Raw genomic sequence first — 21,175 nt, 5'->3', positions numbered from 1 at the left:
TTTGAAGACAGTAAGTTATTTACTTGTTAGTCCATTAATGCATGTACTGCATGTACTCACCTTTGAATTCATTATTCATCATTCTAAAATTTATTGAGCATCTGCTACCTACCATGTTCTGTTCTAGGAATTAGGGATACAAAGGAAATTAATATATCATGTTTACTCTCATGAAAGATTTCACAGTCTACTTGGGAGAGATTTACAATTTACCTTAAATAAGAACAAAGCCAGTCCTTGCATTGAGGGACCAGCAATGGTGGAGGCCAATTCCATTGTCCCAAGGTATGTATAGTAGCATCTATTTGCCTACCATTATTATTCTAATCTTTTAGGACACCAAGGACTTCTCTACTATAAAATCCTTTTTAGACCATAAATAATCCATGGTGGCTTCATAATACATTCAGATATTGCTGGCTATTGTTAATAACTGGCAAAATTTTGGAAAGAATTGATTAGAATAAAAATGGAGACCAAAACAGACTTTCTGAGAAGGACACAACAACACTAACAGAACAGTTAAAGGTGCCAATTCACTTGTGATACATTTCAGTATTTTGTGAGGAAGAAAATAACCCAAAATAACCAAAATGACCAAAATTAAATGATGGTGTCACCATACAGAGAAATTAATGAAAATGCTATTTTAGGGATATTATTATCATCAGGAAAAGATGTTTGCTTACAACATGTCATAAAATGGAAAAAATTATAAAGAAGTACCACATTATGATTAATAATGTTAAAATACCTATATAACATATGAATTAAAAATAGAAAATATGTAGAATAAAAAATGTGTTATTTCTGGAGAGTTGGATAAATTTATGGTTGATATTTTTAAATGTTTTTCTTCTAATATTTGGAGCATGTATTACTCTGTAGTTTTTCTACCATATTAAACTTTTTAATTGAAGAATAGAAGAGATACACAAACATATGCAAATTATAAGTTTACAGCTTGGTGACTTTTCACAAATTGAGTACACCAGTGTACCCAGTCCCCAAATCAAGAAATAGACATTACCAAAACCTCAGGAAGAACCAACTGCCCTCCATCCTTTTCATTCACTACCTTATAATAATTTTCTTAAAGGTATTAATGTCAGTCTTCAGTCTTGAGTAGAAGCCTGTGTGAACATATGGTATTATGTTAATGTGCAAATCACTGAATTCTCTTGTGGTTATAGTCATACATGTGGAATACACAAACTTCCAAATGTTTAATTGAATCCATGTTTGTGAATGTACTTTGTAAACCTAAAATACATTATGCAAATACTAGTAATTATCATTTTATACTTATTTGACTGGATGAGAAAGGCCATTAACTGATTTTTCTTATGATTTTCTTTTTTATATTTTTAGTTAATTAATATGTATTTTGCACAATTTTAGGTTGATCATGTCATTCACAGAATCTAATAGAATGCAACTCAATGTTCCTTATATGATGGCTTTTTCCTGTTTCTACACAGTTACTGAAGATTTGGCCATTTTTGTCTAAGTAGATGACTAGCCTGGAAGGATTTTAGTTTAGTTTGGAAGCTATTTTCTGAAAGAATCTGTACTTGTCAGCTTCCCAAGCTGGTCAAGTCAGAAACCAGCTCCCCATGAGACTATGCACACATGTTAAATGATACTTGTAAAGGTTCTCCGAGTTAATGGATGTGAACTTTACCACAGCTTCTTAGCTGGGGAGCCGGCCTTCTGGACTGATGTCAGTTTTAATCTAGTAATTTCTTTGCCAGATTTCTCCCAATTCTGCTAAGAGCAGAGTATTTTCAAAACTAGAAGACAGCCAGACATTATTCAAAATCATAATTCTCAAACTTTGAATTAATAAAGTACAACTAAAGTAAATTATGAGTTTTGAAAATGTATTAAATTATTATACATGGTAAACATGAAAGGAATGACTTATGATGTTTACCAATAGCGAAACAAGTTTATCTTTTTACTTCTTTCTTTAATAAAAACTTATTATCTGACAAATTATGAAGCCAGCTTGTATCAAAGAAGAAAGCTTCTACAGAATTTAGGAGGCTTTAAAAATAATGAAGTAGCCCTATCTATATCAATATGGAAGATCTTCAAAATATATTACTCTTTCAAAAGAATGATTGGCACAAGGAATAGGTTTAATATGCTCCCTTTGATGTATAGGATGAATAGAAAGATGATAGGTAGATGATATTAACAGATGACAGATAGCATATCATCATATATTTTTTGAAGACAATACAGAAAATTGGAAAGAATGGTTAGGGATAGGAAGGAAGATGACTATTTTAAAATATGGTCATCTCTGTACTTTATATTTTATGCCCTGTACATTGATTACCTTTACAAAACATGTTTTGAAAGAAAAAACCTAGAATACTCTGTGCTATATACCTTAGGACCCTAAAAACAAAACAAAACCTGAAACTCTTGATTCCCAATGAAGTTGTCTTTTTTCAGTTTTACCACACTGCCACTCAGGGCCACACGTCTTTCATAAATTATTTTATTGGTTTCTTCCCTATTGTTTTCCCAAATAAATGTTAATTCATGTCTTGAGCAATCACTTGTGTTGTTGGGTTGATAGAATCAAATGTATAGACAGGCAGGCAATGGACTCAATTAATGAAGGTTTTTTGAACTTACAATAAGTTTTTGTTTTGTTCCACCTGATGTCAGAGCCTATATCAAAGGATAATAAATCAATTACCTAATAGGTTTATAATCTTCTCTCATATACTGTGTTGCATAAAGAATTGGTCAGTATTTCCATGTCTTATAGGCTTTATTCTGGATTTTTCCATGGTGAAAACTTTGGTATTGTTTTTTGATGCTTGGTATTCTGCTTAGTAAGAGTCTCTGTTTTAAACAATCAATCTTACTTTCAGCAAAATTTATGTTTACTATTTCTGGATTATTTATGTATAACCCAAAGAATGTTCAATAAAATATAAATTACCTAACCTAAAGATTAAAATTTAAAAGGTAATTAAAGTGAAATACAATAAGAAAAGATATTTATTTGAATTTTAACATAATACTAATTTTGAGCACTTGGTACTGAGATAGGAAAGTCATACGCAGTTAAAGACAGGACCGCGGGGAGGGCATCAAGGCCCAGACAAACAGTCTCAGAATGAGATGAGAAAATCGTGGGCAGTCAGGGATGTGCGGCAGAGGGCTTCAAGGCCAAAGAAACAGTAACTAACAGAAAAAAAATGTAGAAAAGGAATTAGACGGGAGGGGCTACGACATCAGAGTCAGAGTCAGCCAAGATACCAGCCCAGGTACAGGATGGGGGAGAGGGGAGCCCAACTGGCTCCTGGTAAACAACTTAAAGATTAGGGATCCAAGGACATACAGTCTCAGGCTCAGCTTAGCCTGCGGGACATTCTGTTCGGATCCCCTTCTCTCGGGGGAGCTGTACTCTTGTGCTTTTCACTTTTGCAATAAAACTGTATATGGCTTCAATTTACCTCTCTGGGTCCACATTCTCATTCATGAGCCCTGGGGAACCAGACACCAGAATCCTATATAAGTACCAAATAGCAGAGACTCTATTTTTAACAAATGCACTCTCTCAACTTCATGATTTTATTCTTTCTAGGTTCTAGTCAATTGTAGCAACTTAACTATTTCTGAAAAATTACTGTTTAGATTATATTTCATATATGCTCTCCAAATTTATACCAAATTGTTCATCCTTGCTCCCTCACTCAGTTACTCTTGTGAAGCTTAGTTTTAGTTTTTTTTTCACTTCATTGGGACCTACTTTTTATCTAGTTTCTTATGCAGCTTTTAGTTTTATATCAACTCCATAGAATATTTAACTTTGTTTTCTAGCACTTTCAATTCTCCACCTACTAATTTTCTCTTCTTCATTCTATGTTGATTCCTAAAATTAAACATTAAACCATTTTTGTCCCTCCTTCTGGCTCTTATGAGCTGATGACAAAAATTACAATAGCAATGGACTGTTCATAGTATAAATGTGTGTTCTAAATTGGAAAGTGATTACAACAGCAGAGGGTGTGGGATCTTCCTTATAAGGAGGACATAAAAGAATTTTGAATGCTGGTGTGTCATATTTGATAAAATGTAATTCAATATTCAGAACATTAAATTAAATCACAACTTTTTAGTAGCTTGTTTTGGTAACACAAACTACAGAGTCAAGCTCCACAAAATTTTTAAGCTTAAAAAACAGGTAGAGAAAATTTTTACTTCTGGATGAGAAGCAGTTAATTGGAGACAAATATTTCCATTAAAATGAGAAAAAGCAGAATAAATTACATAAATCACATTCCATAGAGAGCTTTAGAAGGGACGAGTACTAGATGAAATAATGTTTCAGGGAGTGAAGAATATTTCCCAGCCCTGGGGACATTCCTTGATCCTATGGGAAAGCTAATGATTGGGCTTGATCTTGACAAGAAGCTTGGGCAGTAAGCTAAAGTAACAATTTTAGTGGTCATGCTAAGCTACAATTACAATAGAGACCGATTATCAGCAGCCATTTACTGACTCGGGCTATCTAGAAGGCTAGAGAGTTGAGAATGAGCCTCCTAAAAAGGCAGAATGAAATCTCTGACAGTTTTACATAGTTTAAGAAGCCAGTCTTACAAAGGGGAAGAGGCCAACCTAAATTTCCTTGTCAATCTCCACTTTAAGACATTTGACAGATTTTGAAGCCATATTGGTAAGAGTTTAGAAGATGGGCTGGAAATTTTTAAAATTCAAAGCTCATTCTCCTGCAGAGTTTCAAGACTGGTCACATGGATACCTGCCAGGTTCTCGATCTAAAGCCAAGATGATATATGCCAGAACAACAGAGTTGACCCAGAAGTAGATAAATCTTTAAGGAAATACAGAATAAGTTTATTCTCATATTTAATTGATATGATCAGCAACTCAGATTATTTGTATAACAAAAAAAAAAAGGGAAACACTCTGGTGGAAGATAACATCATCTGGAGCCTCACATTCTTTTGTGCACAGTGTTTGTTTAGCCTGCAGTCAAACATTTATAACAATCACAAAGTTAAAAAAATGATAAAAATGAAAATAAAAAATAAGTAATCATAAAGTCACAGTTAATCCAGAGGTTGTAGTTAGCAGTAAATGATTTTGAAATAACTATGATTACTATGTTTACGAATATAAAGAAAAAGTTGGACAAAATAGATGGAAGTATAAAAATAGTATCAGAAAATTTTCTAAAGAGTTATTCAAATTGATATTCTACAATGGAAAAAAAAAGTGACATCTAAAATTAACAACCCAATAGATGGGTTTATCAGCAGATTAGATGCAGTAGAAGACAAGACTAGTAAAGTGAAAAAGAGACCCATAGAACATATCTGACTTGAAGCACAGAGAATAAAAAGCATGGAAACCACCGGGCAGAGCAAACGTGTCCAACATGCTAGAATAATGTAATATATATTTCATTGAATTCCCAGAAAAAGAATAAGACAGAGTTAACAGCCAAGGAGTTTTCAATCCAATGAAAGTATTCAACACACATATTCAAAAATCTCGGAGAACCTAAAGCAGGCTAAATAAAAAGCCACACCAGGATATAGAGTAATCAAATTGATGAAAACCAAAGACAGAGAAAATCTTAAAAGCAGTCAGAAGAAAAAAAAAAAAAGGTATATTACTATCAAAGAAACAAATATTATTAATTTCTCAACAGAAATACTGGACATCAGAAGATAATATGACATATTTAGTTGCTGAAATAATTACAAAATTATAATTCCATACCCTGCAAAGATATCTTTCAAATAAGGGTGAAAGAAAACATTTTCAGAGAAAGACAGAGACTAGGTCAGCATCTACCCTGAACCAAAGGAAAAACTAAAGGAATAATTTTTTTCAGGCAGAAATAAAGAAGTTAAAAACTTGACTAGCAGGAGGGAATAAAAAACAATAAGATAATAAATATATTGGTAAACAAGTGAATATTGACTATACAAAACAATTACTGCATGCCTAAATTACATGTAGGATTAAATTACCTGACAACTATATGTAGAAGGTCAAAGTATAAGTAAATAGTGCTGAAAGTTTTTAAGATTTTAGCAGTATTTGAGGAATTGACGACTTTCTTTGTCATTATCCCTTTGATTATTCTAAACTTCCTCCAACACTGCCCAGCGCCTTATCCCCTTAAACCCATGCCCATGGATTACTTTCTATTCATAAAGAATATTCTGGCTTTTTAATTTTGGTAGTTACTCACTTTCAAATCATAGACCTTTACAAAAATATCTGTTTTTCTTTAGAAAGGGATTATGGAAAAGATGCATTCTTTATACTGAAGTAACTTACGATGTACCTTTGCATTCTAAACTCTTATCAGGTTCTGTTTACACTGTGTTAAAGTCAGACTATTCCCCAAATCAGTGCTGACTTTCTTGATGTAGTTTCTAGATTTTTCAGTTTTTCTTTGTTTGTTTTTCATTTGTGTATAACAAAGCACTTATGTTTCTTGATATAGTCATTCATATTTTCTCAGGGTTTGGGTTGAATAGGCTATTCCATGTCCTCTGAAACTTGGAAGAAACTAATATATAAGCCTGTACAGATGGCATAAATTGATATTTAGGTTGTCTTAATCCCAAAGGGAAGATGTCAGAATGTATAATTTTTTTTTTTTTTAATGGTGGTTCATGAAATTTTGTGGATGTTGAAATGCAGTATGGTTATTTTTTCAGATAACTGAAAAGGGATCCAAACTTGAGTTTAGATATTGCCTCTGCATATATGTATATTAAAAAAAGTAATAGTTTGAAAACACTTTACAGAAGTTATCACAAGAATGGAGATAAAAGCATTCCTTACAGCATTTTCCTCTGCTTTTTTTTTAAACTCTTTCCTCTTGTTCTTTTAGTGTCGATGAAACATAAAACTGATTTAATCAGTACTTTAATGTAATCATTCCAATTATCAATTTCCGCCACTACATTAAATGCCATAGACAAAGATTTAGTGCAACTTTAATCAGAAAAAAAGTATATTTTAAAAAATCAGGGTATTTTAATAATTTAGCTTCAAAAATTTTTCATTTGCCTAAATTATACAAATGAAGATCTTGTCTGCCCCAGTGACCCTGACCATAATTAAAATAATTGTGAAAAATAAAATATAAAGCATATAAAGGGAGAAAGAAAAGAAAACCACATGTCTAAAACAAATATTTCAAAATGCATACATGACTAGAGGAAATTGTTTTAGGAAAATTATTTTATGAATTTAATTTTAATAATTTTTATTTCCCTAATTCCTTCCAGTAATAAAAAAGATGAAATTCCATAGATTTGCTGTATTTCTTGGCATGCAAATTATATTCTTGGAAGGCAGCTTTATTTGTTTCTGTTTATGAAATATTGTAATATAATTGTGGTGGCAGTTGAGAATTCTGTGTCTTGAATATGACCAAGATGACATAGCTGTTTTGAAGAGAATCCAAAGTTAGGTCCCTCAATTCCTTTCTCATTTAGTCATGAGCCTAGTTTAGGAATAGGATGATAACTGAGTATGTGAGTGATGCGAGTGAGATGGAAGGATTAAATATTATGAAGCGACACAGACAAATAAATGAGATGGCCTCAAGAATGCAGAGATCAGAGATGGATTCATTGAGACATTTCCAAAGTGAGAAGACAGGAGACATAAAAAATCATTGGCTTCACTTTAAGAATTATAGTTCTAAAATTGTATTGTCTGAGAGGCATTAAAACTTCTAAGTATTTTACTGTGGTTTTATTCTAAATTTTTCTATAGCAAGATGGCATGTCCTTTTAGAAACCAACTACTCGGCAAAGCATGTATCATTATGATGAAAAATTCTGAAAATGACAATCAAGTTCTGTAAGTTTGGGACCTATAAACTAACCAGAAGATATCAAATTAAAAAGTATAATATACTCTTTCTTTTCCCTTACCCTTTAATGACAATCTGAGTGTGAGAAAAAAATTCTGAGTGTGTTTTCAGCAGGCAGATTGTTTTGTTACCTGTTATTCATTTGAAGACAATACAAGGTATAATAGATATCTTCAGTAGGCAAACAGAGGAGAATAGAACACCTATTTTGAAGGCCTAATCCGTTTTTAAAATGTACATATAAGACTGCACCAAAGGCTATTTTTGTTGTTACTTTGCCATATTGTTTAAAAGGGCAAAGAGACTTTAAACTTTTTTTTTCCAGTTTTAATAATAAGACCAAAAACAATGCCACATCAAAACTTGCAACGATTATTTCACTTGGATTAGTCAAACCATAAGGAATAACAGTTTTATTCAAAAAAATGTGCAGCCTATTTTGAAGAAAATGTGGTTATCATTAAATGTTACTTTTTATTTTCCTCCAATCATCTATCTGGTTCAAGTAATGAATTTACAATTTTTGTTTGGTAATTTTATTGCAAATATGCCAAAATTTGACATCTGCAATTCTTAGTATATGCTCTGTTAAGAAAAACAAAGTGTCCTTTTAATTAGGTATGATTTCAGACCCAAAAACAAAACAATGAAGTAATTTTTTCCTTTGCTTCCCAGGAATGGATGTTCACCGAGATCAGTAGTTTTCTCAGAAGTTGGCACATTGGAACTAAGGTTCAGTTGGGGAACGCCTATAAATTGTAAATCCTTTTTTTCTCCCCCATGCTCTTTCCAGTTTCCTTCCAGCTATTTTGTTGTATCTTATGTTAAGAACAATTGCATTATACTGTCTTGAGACTACAAGGTTCACAACCCTTTTCTCTTGCTTTCAAGGACTTTCTATTTTCTTCCAATTCTGAAAAGAAAACCAATGATACGATACAGTAGAATTAGTGTTCTGATTGGTAGAATGTACTTTATGCAATCAGAATCTGTAAGATGCAAATAGAATAAGAAAAGCTTACCAGAAGAGGTGGCATTTGAGTTGAGAGTTGAAAGATGACTGGATGTTAGCTAGATGTACAAAGAGGTTTTATTTTATGTGTGAGGGTATATGTATTTATGGATACGGTCTGAGTCCTGGGATTATTGCAGAGAACATTCTAAGCAAATGTGTATTCTAAGCATATGTTCAAGTACGAAGGAGAGAGTCAGACTATATTCAGTATATCATTGTAGTTTGGGGAACTGGTGCATGATGAATGACGTGGAAAGAGATGTTTAGAAGGTAAGGGCTGATTTGGCTAAAGTAAGGGGTTTGGCCTTTATCCAGAAAGCTTAAGGAAGATTTTAAACAATGGTGAGACATAACTGTATTTGGGATTTTGAAAGGTTACTGATAACAGAGTGGCAATGCTAGAGTCAGTGAGTGGCTAATGCAGTAATCCAGATGAGAAATTATGGTTAAAAATATATATATTATATGAGTGGTAATGAAGAAAAGATGAAAGAAAAAAAAAGTTTCATCCATAGCTACCTCAACTGGATATACAATGAGGTCTTTTAGAAACATTTTTAAGCTGTCTACCTTCCAGAAAATTTTTATTGACAGTGCGTGATATGAAGCATCTTGCTTCATATAATTTATATTGACTTCTCTTCACTGAATCGTTCCAATAATAATAATAATAACAATAATAATAATAAAACCTTTCCTTAACAAATCACTTCCCTTGATTTCTGAGTCCTGTCCAAGTCCTGCCTAATTTTCTCTTCCCTCCAAAGACAATTTTGTCAAAAAAGTGGTATGAGTATCTCTAATGTCTTCATTCTCTTACTTTTCATGTTCTTGTCAATACACTCTTGGCTTCTGCTCCCAGTGCTAACTTTACCAGGGCCCACAATGACATCTCTGTTGGAATACTCAGTGAGCACCCTTCTGCCATTCTCCTTCTTCTTGTCCTACCATTGCTCAACATATGTGTCCACTTTATTCTTCTTGAGACAACTGCTTCTCTTGAAACTATGATCACAGTTTTTCTCCCATCTTTGTTTTCACTCTGTTTCAATGTCCTTTCCTAGCTTTTTCTTTTCCAACTAATCTCCAGCTAATGAAGTTCTTTAAGATGCATATAACTTTTTAATTTTCTCTAACTTTTCTCTTATCCATTTTATAATTAAAAACAAAACAAAACAAAAAAAAACACCTATGTGGCCAAATTGCTAGTTACCAAATAACCACAGGAATGTAAAGTACAGCACAGAGAATATAGTCAATAATGTTGCAACGACTGTGTATAGTGCCAAGTGGGTACTAGACTAATCAGGGGATCACTACATAAATTAGACTGCATAAATATCTAATCACTATGCTGTACAAGTGACACTAATATAAAATAATATTGAATGTCAAGTGTAACTGAAAAAAACACCAATGTGGCAATATGAGCATAATTTATATCAACTCTAGTAAGAATATCTTCTCTGAATTCTAAAGTCCTGTGTCCAAAAACCTATTTGATCAGGTCCTCTGCCCATTTTTCAATTGGATTGTTTGGGTTTTTCTGTTGTTGAGTTGTATGAATTCTTTACATATTTTGGATGTTAGCCCCTTATCAGAGATGTTTTTGCAAATATCTTCTCCCATTCAGTGGTTGCCCTTTTGTTTTGCTGACAGTTTTGTGTTTGTTTTTTTTTTGCTGTGAAGAAACTTTTAATTTTGATATAATTCCATTTATTTATTTTTGCTTTTACTCCTCATTGAGGTCAAATTTATAAAATCCTCTCTAAGACCAAGGTCCATAAGTTTAGTACCTATGTTTTCTTCTATGCAATTTGTTGTTTCAGGTCTTGTGTTTAGGTCTTTGATCCATTTTGACTTAATTTTTGTAAATGGTGACACATAGCAGTCTGGTTTCTTTCTTTGGCATGTGGCTTTCCTATTTTCCCAGCACCAATTATTGAAGAGGCTTTCATTTCTCCACTGTATGCATGTGGCTTCTTTGTCAAAATTATTTGCCTATATATGTGGGTTTATTTCTGTGTTCTCAGCTCTCTTCCATTGGTCTATGTGTCTGTTCTTCTGCCAATACCATGCTGTTTTGATTGTTGTTGCTGGATGGATCTTGAGATTTTCATGCTAAGCGAAATAAGTCAGACAGAAAGTCAAGAACCACATGATTTCATTCATATGTGGGATATAAAACTGAAAGCAACAAATATACAAGACGAACAAGCAAAAACTCATAGACACAGACAACAGTTTAGTGGTTACCAGGGGTATAGAGGGTGGGGAAGGGGTGGAAGAGGGTAAAGGGAATCAAATATATGGTGACGGAAGAAGAACTGACTCTGGGTGGTGAACACACAATGCAATATATTGATGATGTGTTATAGAATTGTACACTTGGAACCGATATAATTTTATTAGCCCCATGTCATCCCAATACATTTAATAAAAAAAGAACTCCCCCCCCAAAAAAAAATCCTATTTGATGTATCCACTTGTATGTTTTTAAAGAACCTAAGATTTATCAAGTCCAAAATAGTTCTCTTAATTTCCCCCCAAAACCCATAGGCATTCCTATTTTATTAAATGGCACCATCATCCAGCCATGAACCTGGGGTTCAGGGTCATCTTCGATTCCTTTCTCTCTTTCACCTTCCACCCAATCTGTCCCAAGACCTGTCATTTCTACCTTCAAAATATATTTTCAAACCATCACTTTCTCTTCATCTTCATTGCCACTAGCTTTGTTCAAGCCTCAGTAGTTTTCTAACTGGTCTTCATTTTTCTGTTTAGTGGACAGTAGGTCAGACATTTCTAACTCCATTCCATTCACAGAAAGCTTTAAAGAGTCTGCACATACTTTCTGCTTTTATAAACAAAAGGTAGCCCTTGTCTCCATAAATAGAAAATAATACCTGCCTTTACCTTCTCTTTTGTAAGTCGGAAGAAATGCTCCCTCTCTGTCCTTAGTTCTGCCTTCAGAAACATTACCTCATATTCTTTCACACTGGGACGGAGTACATGTAAATATATTAAAACATGAAATTAAATAACTAAAACTTAATTTTTACAACTCTTTTTTATTCTAATAGTGATGCAGCTTAGTTTTTAATTTTTCTTAGCATAGAAAGTTTAATTTTACTACTAAAAATAATCACTTTTAAGACCCTGGTTCCCTCACTTCTGAAAGTAGAGTGTTCCTATGAAAACTTTCATAAGACAAAATGGGGTAAAGCAAAGAAGCAATCACCTTGGGACATATCTTGCCAACAGATGTACAGAATAAATGGAGATAAAGCACAAATGCTCACGGACAGTTCAAAGCTCTAGCAGCTTGATGCTGAGATGCTCAGCGTGGTTCCTCGGGAAGGAGCTTGCCGGTGTTACTCTCCGTGCTCTGCTCGCTGCCATTTTAAGGGCTCGCAGCAAAACAAATGCTAAATGCTTTTTTCACTATTCACCTTCTTTCGTAAAAATGGAAATCCTCTTCAGATTTCTTTTGGTTAGTGAGACAGGGACTAATGCGGGTCTTTCATAAAAGCAAAGTGCATAAAGTGAACTTTAAAAAAGTGGAGGTTTACCAAAAGTTGTATTGTTTCCTACGCATACATATTTTATTCAAGTAGATCCATGCTGTATAGTCTTTGCAGTAACTTGTTGTGTAACACATTATCCTATTGTTCTTTGGATTGTTCTGTCAGAATCTTCAAGAAAAATGTATTAAAACATTTTCTGCCTGAATATTATTCTAACAGCCATAATTTAACCATTCTCTTGAAGTCTGACATGAAGCTTATTTCCATTTTCCACTATTACAAATTACTCTATAGTCAATATTTTAATAATATGCTTCTCTGATTTCCTGTGAAACGATTCTTGTAAGCTGAATTACTGGTTTAAAGGGTTGGCATGCTTTTAATTCAAAATGACTTCTAGAAAAACTAGACCTATTTATGCTTTATATCTCGTAAAGTATGAGAGTAAACAGATCCACTCATAATAAGGGTGATGACAAACCAACAAGAAAAACCACATCTTGCAAAGAACATTACTAAAGTTATTATTATAAAATGTATTGTAACTTCTGTAATGTGGATAACTTTTCTATTATTAATATCACATTATCAGAAATTTATTAACTTTTATACTAGGTGTCTGGTGGCCACAGACCCATACATTTCAGTGCTAAGTATTAGGGGAAAATATCTAAAACTCATGAGTAACAATAGTATTCTACTAAGCAGACTCTCGCTTGTGTAAGTCTTAGCTTGTGACTTAATACACTAGATTTGATAGTCTTTGGAAATTTGCCTTTGACTGAGAAGTTAAATCTCATGTTTTTGGCGTTGACTGTTAAAAATAAATCCAAATATTGTCTTAAATTGGAGAGTTCATATCCCCTTCAAATTACGTGATATACTCCATTACAATATTTTATAGCTGGAAGGATAAAAGAAGTTCATAATGATTTTTAATTGTTTTAAATTTTTTATTTTTATTTTTCAATTACATTTGACATTCAGTATTATTTTATGTTAATTTCAGGTGCACAGTGTAGTGGTTAGATATTTAAATAATTTACAAAGTGGTCCCCCAAGAAGTCCAATACCCACCTGGCATCATAATTATTACCATATTATTGACTGTACACTCTTTGCTGTACTTTACATCCCCATGACTATTTTGTAACTACTAATTTGTACTTAATCCCTTCACCTTCTCACCTAGCCTGCCAATCCACCTACTATCTGACAGCAATCAGTTTGTTCTATGTTGTTTGTGTCTATGGATCTGTTTCTGTTTTGTTTGATCCTTTGTTTTGTTCTTTAGATTCCACATGTAAGTGAAATCATAGAGTAGTTTTCTTTCTCTGTCTGACTTATTTGACTTAGAATAATACCCTGTAGGTCCATTCATATTGTCACGAATGGTAAGATTTTATTTCATTTTTTATGGTCAAGTAATATTCCGTTGTACGTATATACCCCTTCTTTATCCAATTATCAATTGATGGCACTTCAGTTGCTTTGATAATTTGGTTATTGTAAATAATGCTGCAATGAATGTAGTGGTGCATATATCTTTCTATTTAGTATTTTGAATTTCTTTAGATAAATGCCCAGAAGTGGAATTGCTGGGTTATAAGGTAGTTCTATTTAAATTTTTGAGGAACCTCCAAACCATTTTCCATAGTGGCTGCACCAATTTGCAATCCTACCAGCAGTGCACAAGTGTTCCCTTTTCTCCCCATCCTTGCCAGCACTTGTTGTTTGTTGATTTATTGATGATGGCCATTCTGACAGGTATGAGGTGATATCTCATTGTATGGTTTTATTTGCAGTTTTCTGATGATTAGTGATGTTGAGCATCTTTTCATATGGCTATTGCCCATGTGTATGTCCTCTTTGGTGAAATGTGTATGTCCATTTTTTAAATGGATTATTTGATTTCTTGGTGCTGAATTGTATGAGTTCCTTAAAATTTTTGGATATTAACTTCTTATTGGATGTGTCATTGGGAGATTGAATATCATCTCCCAATCAGTAGGTTGTCTTTTTGTTTTGTTGATGGTTTCCTTCACTGTGCAAAGGCTGCTTAGTTTGATATTGAACCATTTGTTTATTTTTCTTTCATTTCCCTTGCCTGAGGAAAATATCCAAAAAATATTATTTAAACAGCAATGTCAAAATGTTTACTGCCTATGTTTACTTCTAGGAATTTTATGGTTTGGGGTATTACATTTAAACCTTTAAACCATTTTGAGTTTATTTTTATATATGGTGTAAGAAAATCGTATAGTTTCATACTTTTGCATATATCTGTCCAGTTTTCCGAACACCATTTATTGAAGGCACTGTCTTTACCCCATTTTATAGTCTTGCCGCCTTTGTCATAGATTAAATGACCATGTAGGCATGGGTTTATTTCTGGGCTCGCTATTCTGTACTATTGATCTATGTGTCTGTTTCTATGCCAATACCATGCAATTTTGAATACTATATCCTTGCAGTATAGTTTGATATCAGGTAGCATGATACTTCCAATTTTGTCCTTCTTTCTCAAGATTACTGTGGCTATTTGGGGTCTTTTATGGTTCCATGTAAATTTTAGGATTATTGTTCTAGTTCTGTGAAAAATAACATTTAGTATTTTGGTAGGGATTGGATTAAATCTATAGAATACTTTAGGTAGTATGAACATTTTAACGATGTTAATTCTTCCTATCTATGAGCATAGTATATGCTTCCATTTATTTGTATCTTCTTCAGTTTCTTACTTAAACGTCTTATAGTTTTCCAAGTATAGGATTTTTACCTCCTTGGTTAAATTTATTCCTACGTATTTTTTTATTGCAACTGTAAATGGAATTCTTCTCTTAATTTCTCTTTCCGATAGTTTATTAGTATATAAAAATGCAGCTGATCTCTAAATATCTCTTCTATGCAATTTTGTTTCAGGTCTTATGTTTAGGTCTTTGATCCTTTTTAGTTAATTTTGGTGTATGGTGACAGCAGTCTAGTTTCATTCTTTTGTATGTGACTTTCCAGTTTTCCCAGCACCATTTATTAAAGAGAATTTCATTTCTTCATTGTATGTTTTTGGCTACTTTGTTGAAAACTATCTGCCCATATATATGTGGGTTTATTTCTGGGTTCTTAATTGTATCCTATTGGAATGTGTTTCTATTTGTCTTCCAATATCATGCTGTTTGATTATTGTCTCTTTGTAGTATAATTTGAAGTCAGGAAGTATGATACCTCCGGCTTTGTTTTTTTTTTTTTCTCAGGATTGCTTTGGCTATTCAGGGTCTTTTGTGAGTCCATATAAATCTGATGATTTTTGTTCTATTTCTTTAAAAAATGCTGTTGAAATTTTGATGAAGATAGCATTGCATTAAATCTTTATATAGTTTAAGTAACAAAGTCATTTTAACTATGTTGATTCTTCCAATCCATGAGTGCAAAGTATCTTTGATTTTTTTATTTATTTCACCTGTTGTCACTAGTTTATTATTTTAATAAGCCCTTTAAATATTTATTTATTTATTTATTTATTTATTTATTTATTTATTTATTTTACAGTTGACATTCAATATTATTTTATATTAGTTTCAGTTGTACTGCGTATTGGTTAGATATTTGTATAATTTATGCAGTGATTTCCCCAAATTAGTCTAGTATCCAGCTGGCACTATACATAGTTGTTGCAACATTATTGACTATATTCTCTATGCTGTACTTTACATCCCTGTGACTATTTTCAACTACCAATTTGTACTTCTTAATCCCTTTACCTTTTTCACTTAGCTCCTGAACCCTCTTTTCCCCCATATCTTTCCATTTTTCTAAGTCTTCTATTTCTTTTAATAACGTCTTGTAGTTTTTAGTGTGTAGATCCTTCACATTCTTCATTAAGTTTATTCCTAGCTATGTTATTCTTTTAGTTGCAACTGTAAATAATTTTTTTCTAAAATTTTATTGTTAGGGTGTAGGAATGCAAAGGATTTTTGTACATTCATTTGTATCCTGCAACTTTACTGTATTTGTTCGTTGTTTCTAATAGTTTTTTGGTGGAGTCTTTAAGGTTTTCTATATAAAGAATCCTGTCATCTGCAAAAAGTGATAATTTGGCTTCTTCATACCCAGTTTGGATGCCTTATATTTCCTTTTCTTTCCTGATTGCTCTAGCTAGGACTTTTAATACTATGTTGAATAACAATGGTGAAAGGAGGCATCCTTTTCTTGTTCTTGATCTTAGAGGAAAAACTTTCAATTTTCACCATTAAATATGATATTAGCTGAGGGTTTGTCATCTTAATTATGTTGAAATACTTACCTTCTACACCCATTTTATTAAGTGTTTTAATCATAAATGGATGTTGTATCTTGTCAAATGCTTTGTCTGCATCTATTGAGATAATCATATAAGTTTTATCCTTTATTTTTTTATGTGGTGTAACACATTGATTGATTTGCATATGTTGAATCATCCTTGTTCTCCTGGAATGAACCCTACTTGATCATGATGTATAACCTTTTTTTTTTTTAATTTCAAATTTTATTTGTTATTATAGCTATATATATTAATTAATAAACTTTAGTTTTATTTTATTTTATTTTTTTTTAAAGTTTATTGGGGTGACAATTGTTAGTAAAATTACATAGATTTCAGGTGTACAATTCTGTATTACATCATCTATAAATACCATTGTGTGTTCACCACCCAGAGTCAGTTCTCCTTCCATCACCATATATTTGATCCCCCTTACCCTCATCTCCCACCCCCCACCTACCACCCCCCTTTTTAATGTATTGTTGTATTTGATTCACTAGTATTTTGTTTAGGATTTTTGCATCTGTATTTATTTGAGTTATTGGTCTGTACTTTTGTTTTTGTGTGTTACCCTTACCAGATTTTGGTATCAGAGTAATGTTGGCATCAGAGTTGGGAAGTAGACTTTTCTTCAATTTTTTGGAAGAGTTTGAGAAGGACAGGTATTAAATCATCTTTGAATGTTTGGTAGAATTCACTAGTAGAAGCATCTGGTCCTGGACTTGTACTTTCTGGGAGATTTTAGATGACAATTTCAATTTCCTTATTGTTGATTGGTATGTTTAGATTTTTCAGTTCTTCATGATTCAGTCTAGGAAGATTATGTATTTTAAAGATCTTGTCTATTTCTTCTAGGTTATGGAATTTGGTGGCACATAGTCCTTCATAGTATTTTTGCATGATCCTTTCTATTTCTGTGGCATTCGTCATAACTTCTCTCAGTTCTGATTTTGTTTATTTGTGTCTTTTCTGTTTTTTCTTTAGTAAATCTAGCCAGGAATTTGTCAAGTTTATTAATCTTTTCAAAGAACCAGGTCTTTGTTGCATTAAATTTTTCTGTTTTCTTTTTGTTTTCTATTTCATTTGATACTGCCCTAAATTTTGTTATTTCCTTCCTTCTGCTGACTTTGGGTTTCATTTGTTTTTCTTATTCTAGTACTTTACAATGTAATGTTAGGTTATTTTCTTTGGGATTTTTCTTGTTTATGAGGTATGCCTACAATGATATAAACTTCCCTCTTATCGCTTTTGCTCTATCCCAAAGTTTTGATATGTCATATTATTATTGTCATTTGTCTCTATGTATCTTTTGATCCTTTTATTTCTTCTCTGACCCTGTAATTCTTTAGTAACATATTGTTTAATCTCCATATATTTGTGGTTTTCCCCCCTGTCTTTTGAAGTTGATTTCCAATTTCCAAGCATTGTGGTTGGAGAATATGCTTAGTATGATTTCAATCTTCTTAAGTTGTTGAGGCTTGTTTTGTGTCCCAATATAATGTCTATCCTTGAGAATGTTCCATGTGCCCTAGAGAAGAATGTATAGTTTGGTATTCTGGGATAAAAGGCTCTGTAAATGTCTATTATGCCCATTTGGTCTAACATGTCATTTAAGGCCAATATTTCCATATTGATTTTCTGTTTCAATGGTCTATTCAGAGCTTTCAATTATAGTAGGGGACTATTTAGGTCCCCTACTATAATTGTGTTTTTGTCAGTTTTTCCCTTTTGTTCTGCAAGTAGTTGCTTTATATATTTTGGTGCTTTCTGATTGGGAGTATATATACTGGTAAGTGTTACGTCTTCTTGATTTATTGTTTTCTTTATCATTATGAAATGTCCAACTTTGTCTCTTGTTACTTTTTTATCTTGAAATCTGTGTTGTCAGATATAAGTATGGCTATACCCCCTTTTCTCTGGGTGCCATTTACTTGGAGTATTGTTTTCCATCCTTTCACTTTGAGTCTATATTTGTTCTTGCAGCTGAGATGTGTCTCTTGAAGGCAGCATATGGTAGGGTTTTGTTTTTTGCTTTTTGTTGTTGCTCTTGTTGTTGTTTTTGAATGGTTATGATTAAGTTTATGTAAAATAAAGTTTCACATGCACAGGAGTGTTTTTTCTTCAGCATGCCTCTTATCGCCATCCCCTTTGGAAATTCAGACCTTTACTCCCTCCTTTTATGTTTTTGTTGTCACAAATTATCCCTGTTTATGCTGTCAGTTGATTTCTCAGTTGTAGTAGCAAATTGTCTTCTCTTTTCCTTTTATTATGCTTTTATCTTTTTTACCCTTTATGTCATGTTTAAGTACATAGTGCTCTATTCCCTGTATGGTTGCCATTTCTTGCCTATGTCTATTTGTCTGTTAGTAATCTTGCTTATAGTTTTGTATCCTTTTATCTTTTTTCTTTTCATGTCAAATAGCTTCCTTTATTATTTCCTGTAATGCAGGCCTCTCTCAGCTTCAATATATCTGGAAAGGTCTTTATTCCTCCTTCATATCTAAAGGATAACTTGGCTGGATATATTATTCTTGCCTTGTAATTTCTGTTTCAGTAGTTTGAATATTTGATTCCACTCCCTCCTGGCTTGTAGAGTTACTGCTGAAAAGTGTGATAATAATCCAATGGGCTTTCCTTTGTAGGTTACATACTTCTTTTCCCTGTCTATCTTGAGGATTCTTTCCTTGTCATTAATTTTTGACAGTTTCAATATAATGTGCCTTGGAGAAGGCCTGCTAAGATTGAGTTAATTAGGTATTCTGTTTGGTTCTTGGATTTGAGGATCCAGTTATTTCCATAGGTTTGGAAAGTTCTCATTGACTGTTTATTTGAATACTCTCTCTCTCTCTCATGCCCTCTTCCTCCCTTCTCCTTCTGGTATACTCATTATTCTTATATTGCTCTTTCTGATGGAGTCACATAAATCTTGTAGATTTCTTTCATTTCTTTTAACTCTCAAGTCTCTCTCTTCTTCCATCTGTATTGTTTCCAGATTTCTATCCTCAGTATCATTAATTCTTTCCTTAATCTGGCCAGTTTTATTTTCTAAGCTGGCTCTTTTATTGAGTTCTTCAGGACCAGAGTTTCAATTTTGTTCTTTTTTAAAATTTCAATCTCTTTGGTAATTTTTTGCATTTCATTGAGTTTTTTCAGAACTACAATCTTGAATTCTCTGTCACTTGAGTCACATATTTATGTGTCTTTAAGTTCATTTTCTGGAGATTTATTATTTTCTTTCTGAACTGTCTTGTTACCTTGGTTATGCATGGCAATTAATGGACTGTTGCTCTTCCTAGGCATCTACAGGAGTGGATTCTGCAGCAGGTTAACAAAAAGAGGTCTTTCTTTTGCTTTCCAATAGGTGGTTCTGGAGTGTTTTAGTTTCTCTCTTGTGCTGGAGTGTTTTATTTTCTCTTGTGCTCTTCCAGCTTCTTGCTCAGTGGGAGAGATCCTGGGGAGGTGGGCTTCTCCTCTTTGACCATGTTGCTTCAATTTCAGGGCACCACCCTGGGGGAGGATGTGATGGGCAATAGGGTTTACAGACTCTGAAATCCCAGTGCTGCCCCTGCAGCCAGATGCAGAGCTGTGTGCCTCAGCAGCTCTGGGTGCCCCCACTGTGATCAGATGGGAAAGGTGGCAATGGAGTAGACTGGGAGAGGTAGCAGATATGTTTGTAGCTTTCTACTCTTCTGCGTAATAATGACTGCCAGAACACAGCTGCCTCACCCCTATGTCTCCTCCTTTGTCACTGGGTTTAGCTGTATGTGCGTCTGCCACTCAGGAACTGTCTCTCCAGTTCTCCGGGCTGTAGTTATTCTGCTCTTCAATCTGACACTACTATACTGTTTTTCTGGGTCCCACTGCTAACACTGGGAGGGTGTAAGGGAGATGAGCTCTGGGAGGATGGGGGAGAGATATCCAATTTTATGGCTTTGTTTTCTGCTTGGCAGTGAGAGCTATTAGACCACAATTGTTGTGCTTCTCTATTTGGTCTTTGCCCCAAGGTTTCTGCATCCATTGCTTGGTTCAGCTATATTATATGCTGATCACACAGGCAGAATTATTGAGGCCTCAGAGTGTGCACCTGCAGTCTCACTCCTTCCCTCTCCGGGGACTGCAGTGACTTCCAGGCTGTTTCCCGCAGTCCCCATCTCTTTACTTCTCCCTTCCCTCTTACCTGTTTGCCCTGATTCACCCACCTTCAGATGTTTCAATGTGCGGATTTCTCAGATATGTTTGTGTGTTGCGTAGGCAACGCTTTGTTCAATTTTTTGAAACGTCAGGGGAGATATCAAGGAGCATCCTTCACACCACCATATTTCTGATGCTACTCTTCAAGAATGGAATATTTTTAACAATGTTATGTCAATAAATTTGAAAATTGTGTAAAATAGGCAAGTTTCTTGTGAGACACAAACTGCCAAATTTCACTCAAAAAG

This window comes from Rhinolophus sinicus, linkage group LG04, assembly GCF_036562045.2.
Source record: "Rhinolophus sinicus isolate RSC01 linkage group LG04, ASM3656204v1, whole genome shotgun sequence".
Taxonomy (NCBI): domain Eukaryota; kingdom Metazoa; phylum Chordata; class Mammalia; order Chiroptera; family Rhinolophidae; genus Rhinolophus; species Rhinolophus sinicus.
This window is presented reverse-complemented; position numbering follows the sequence as displayed.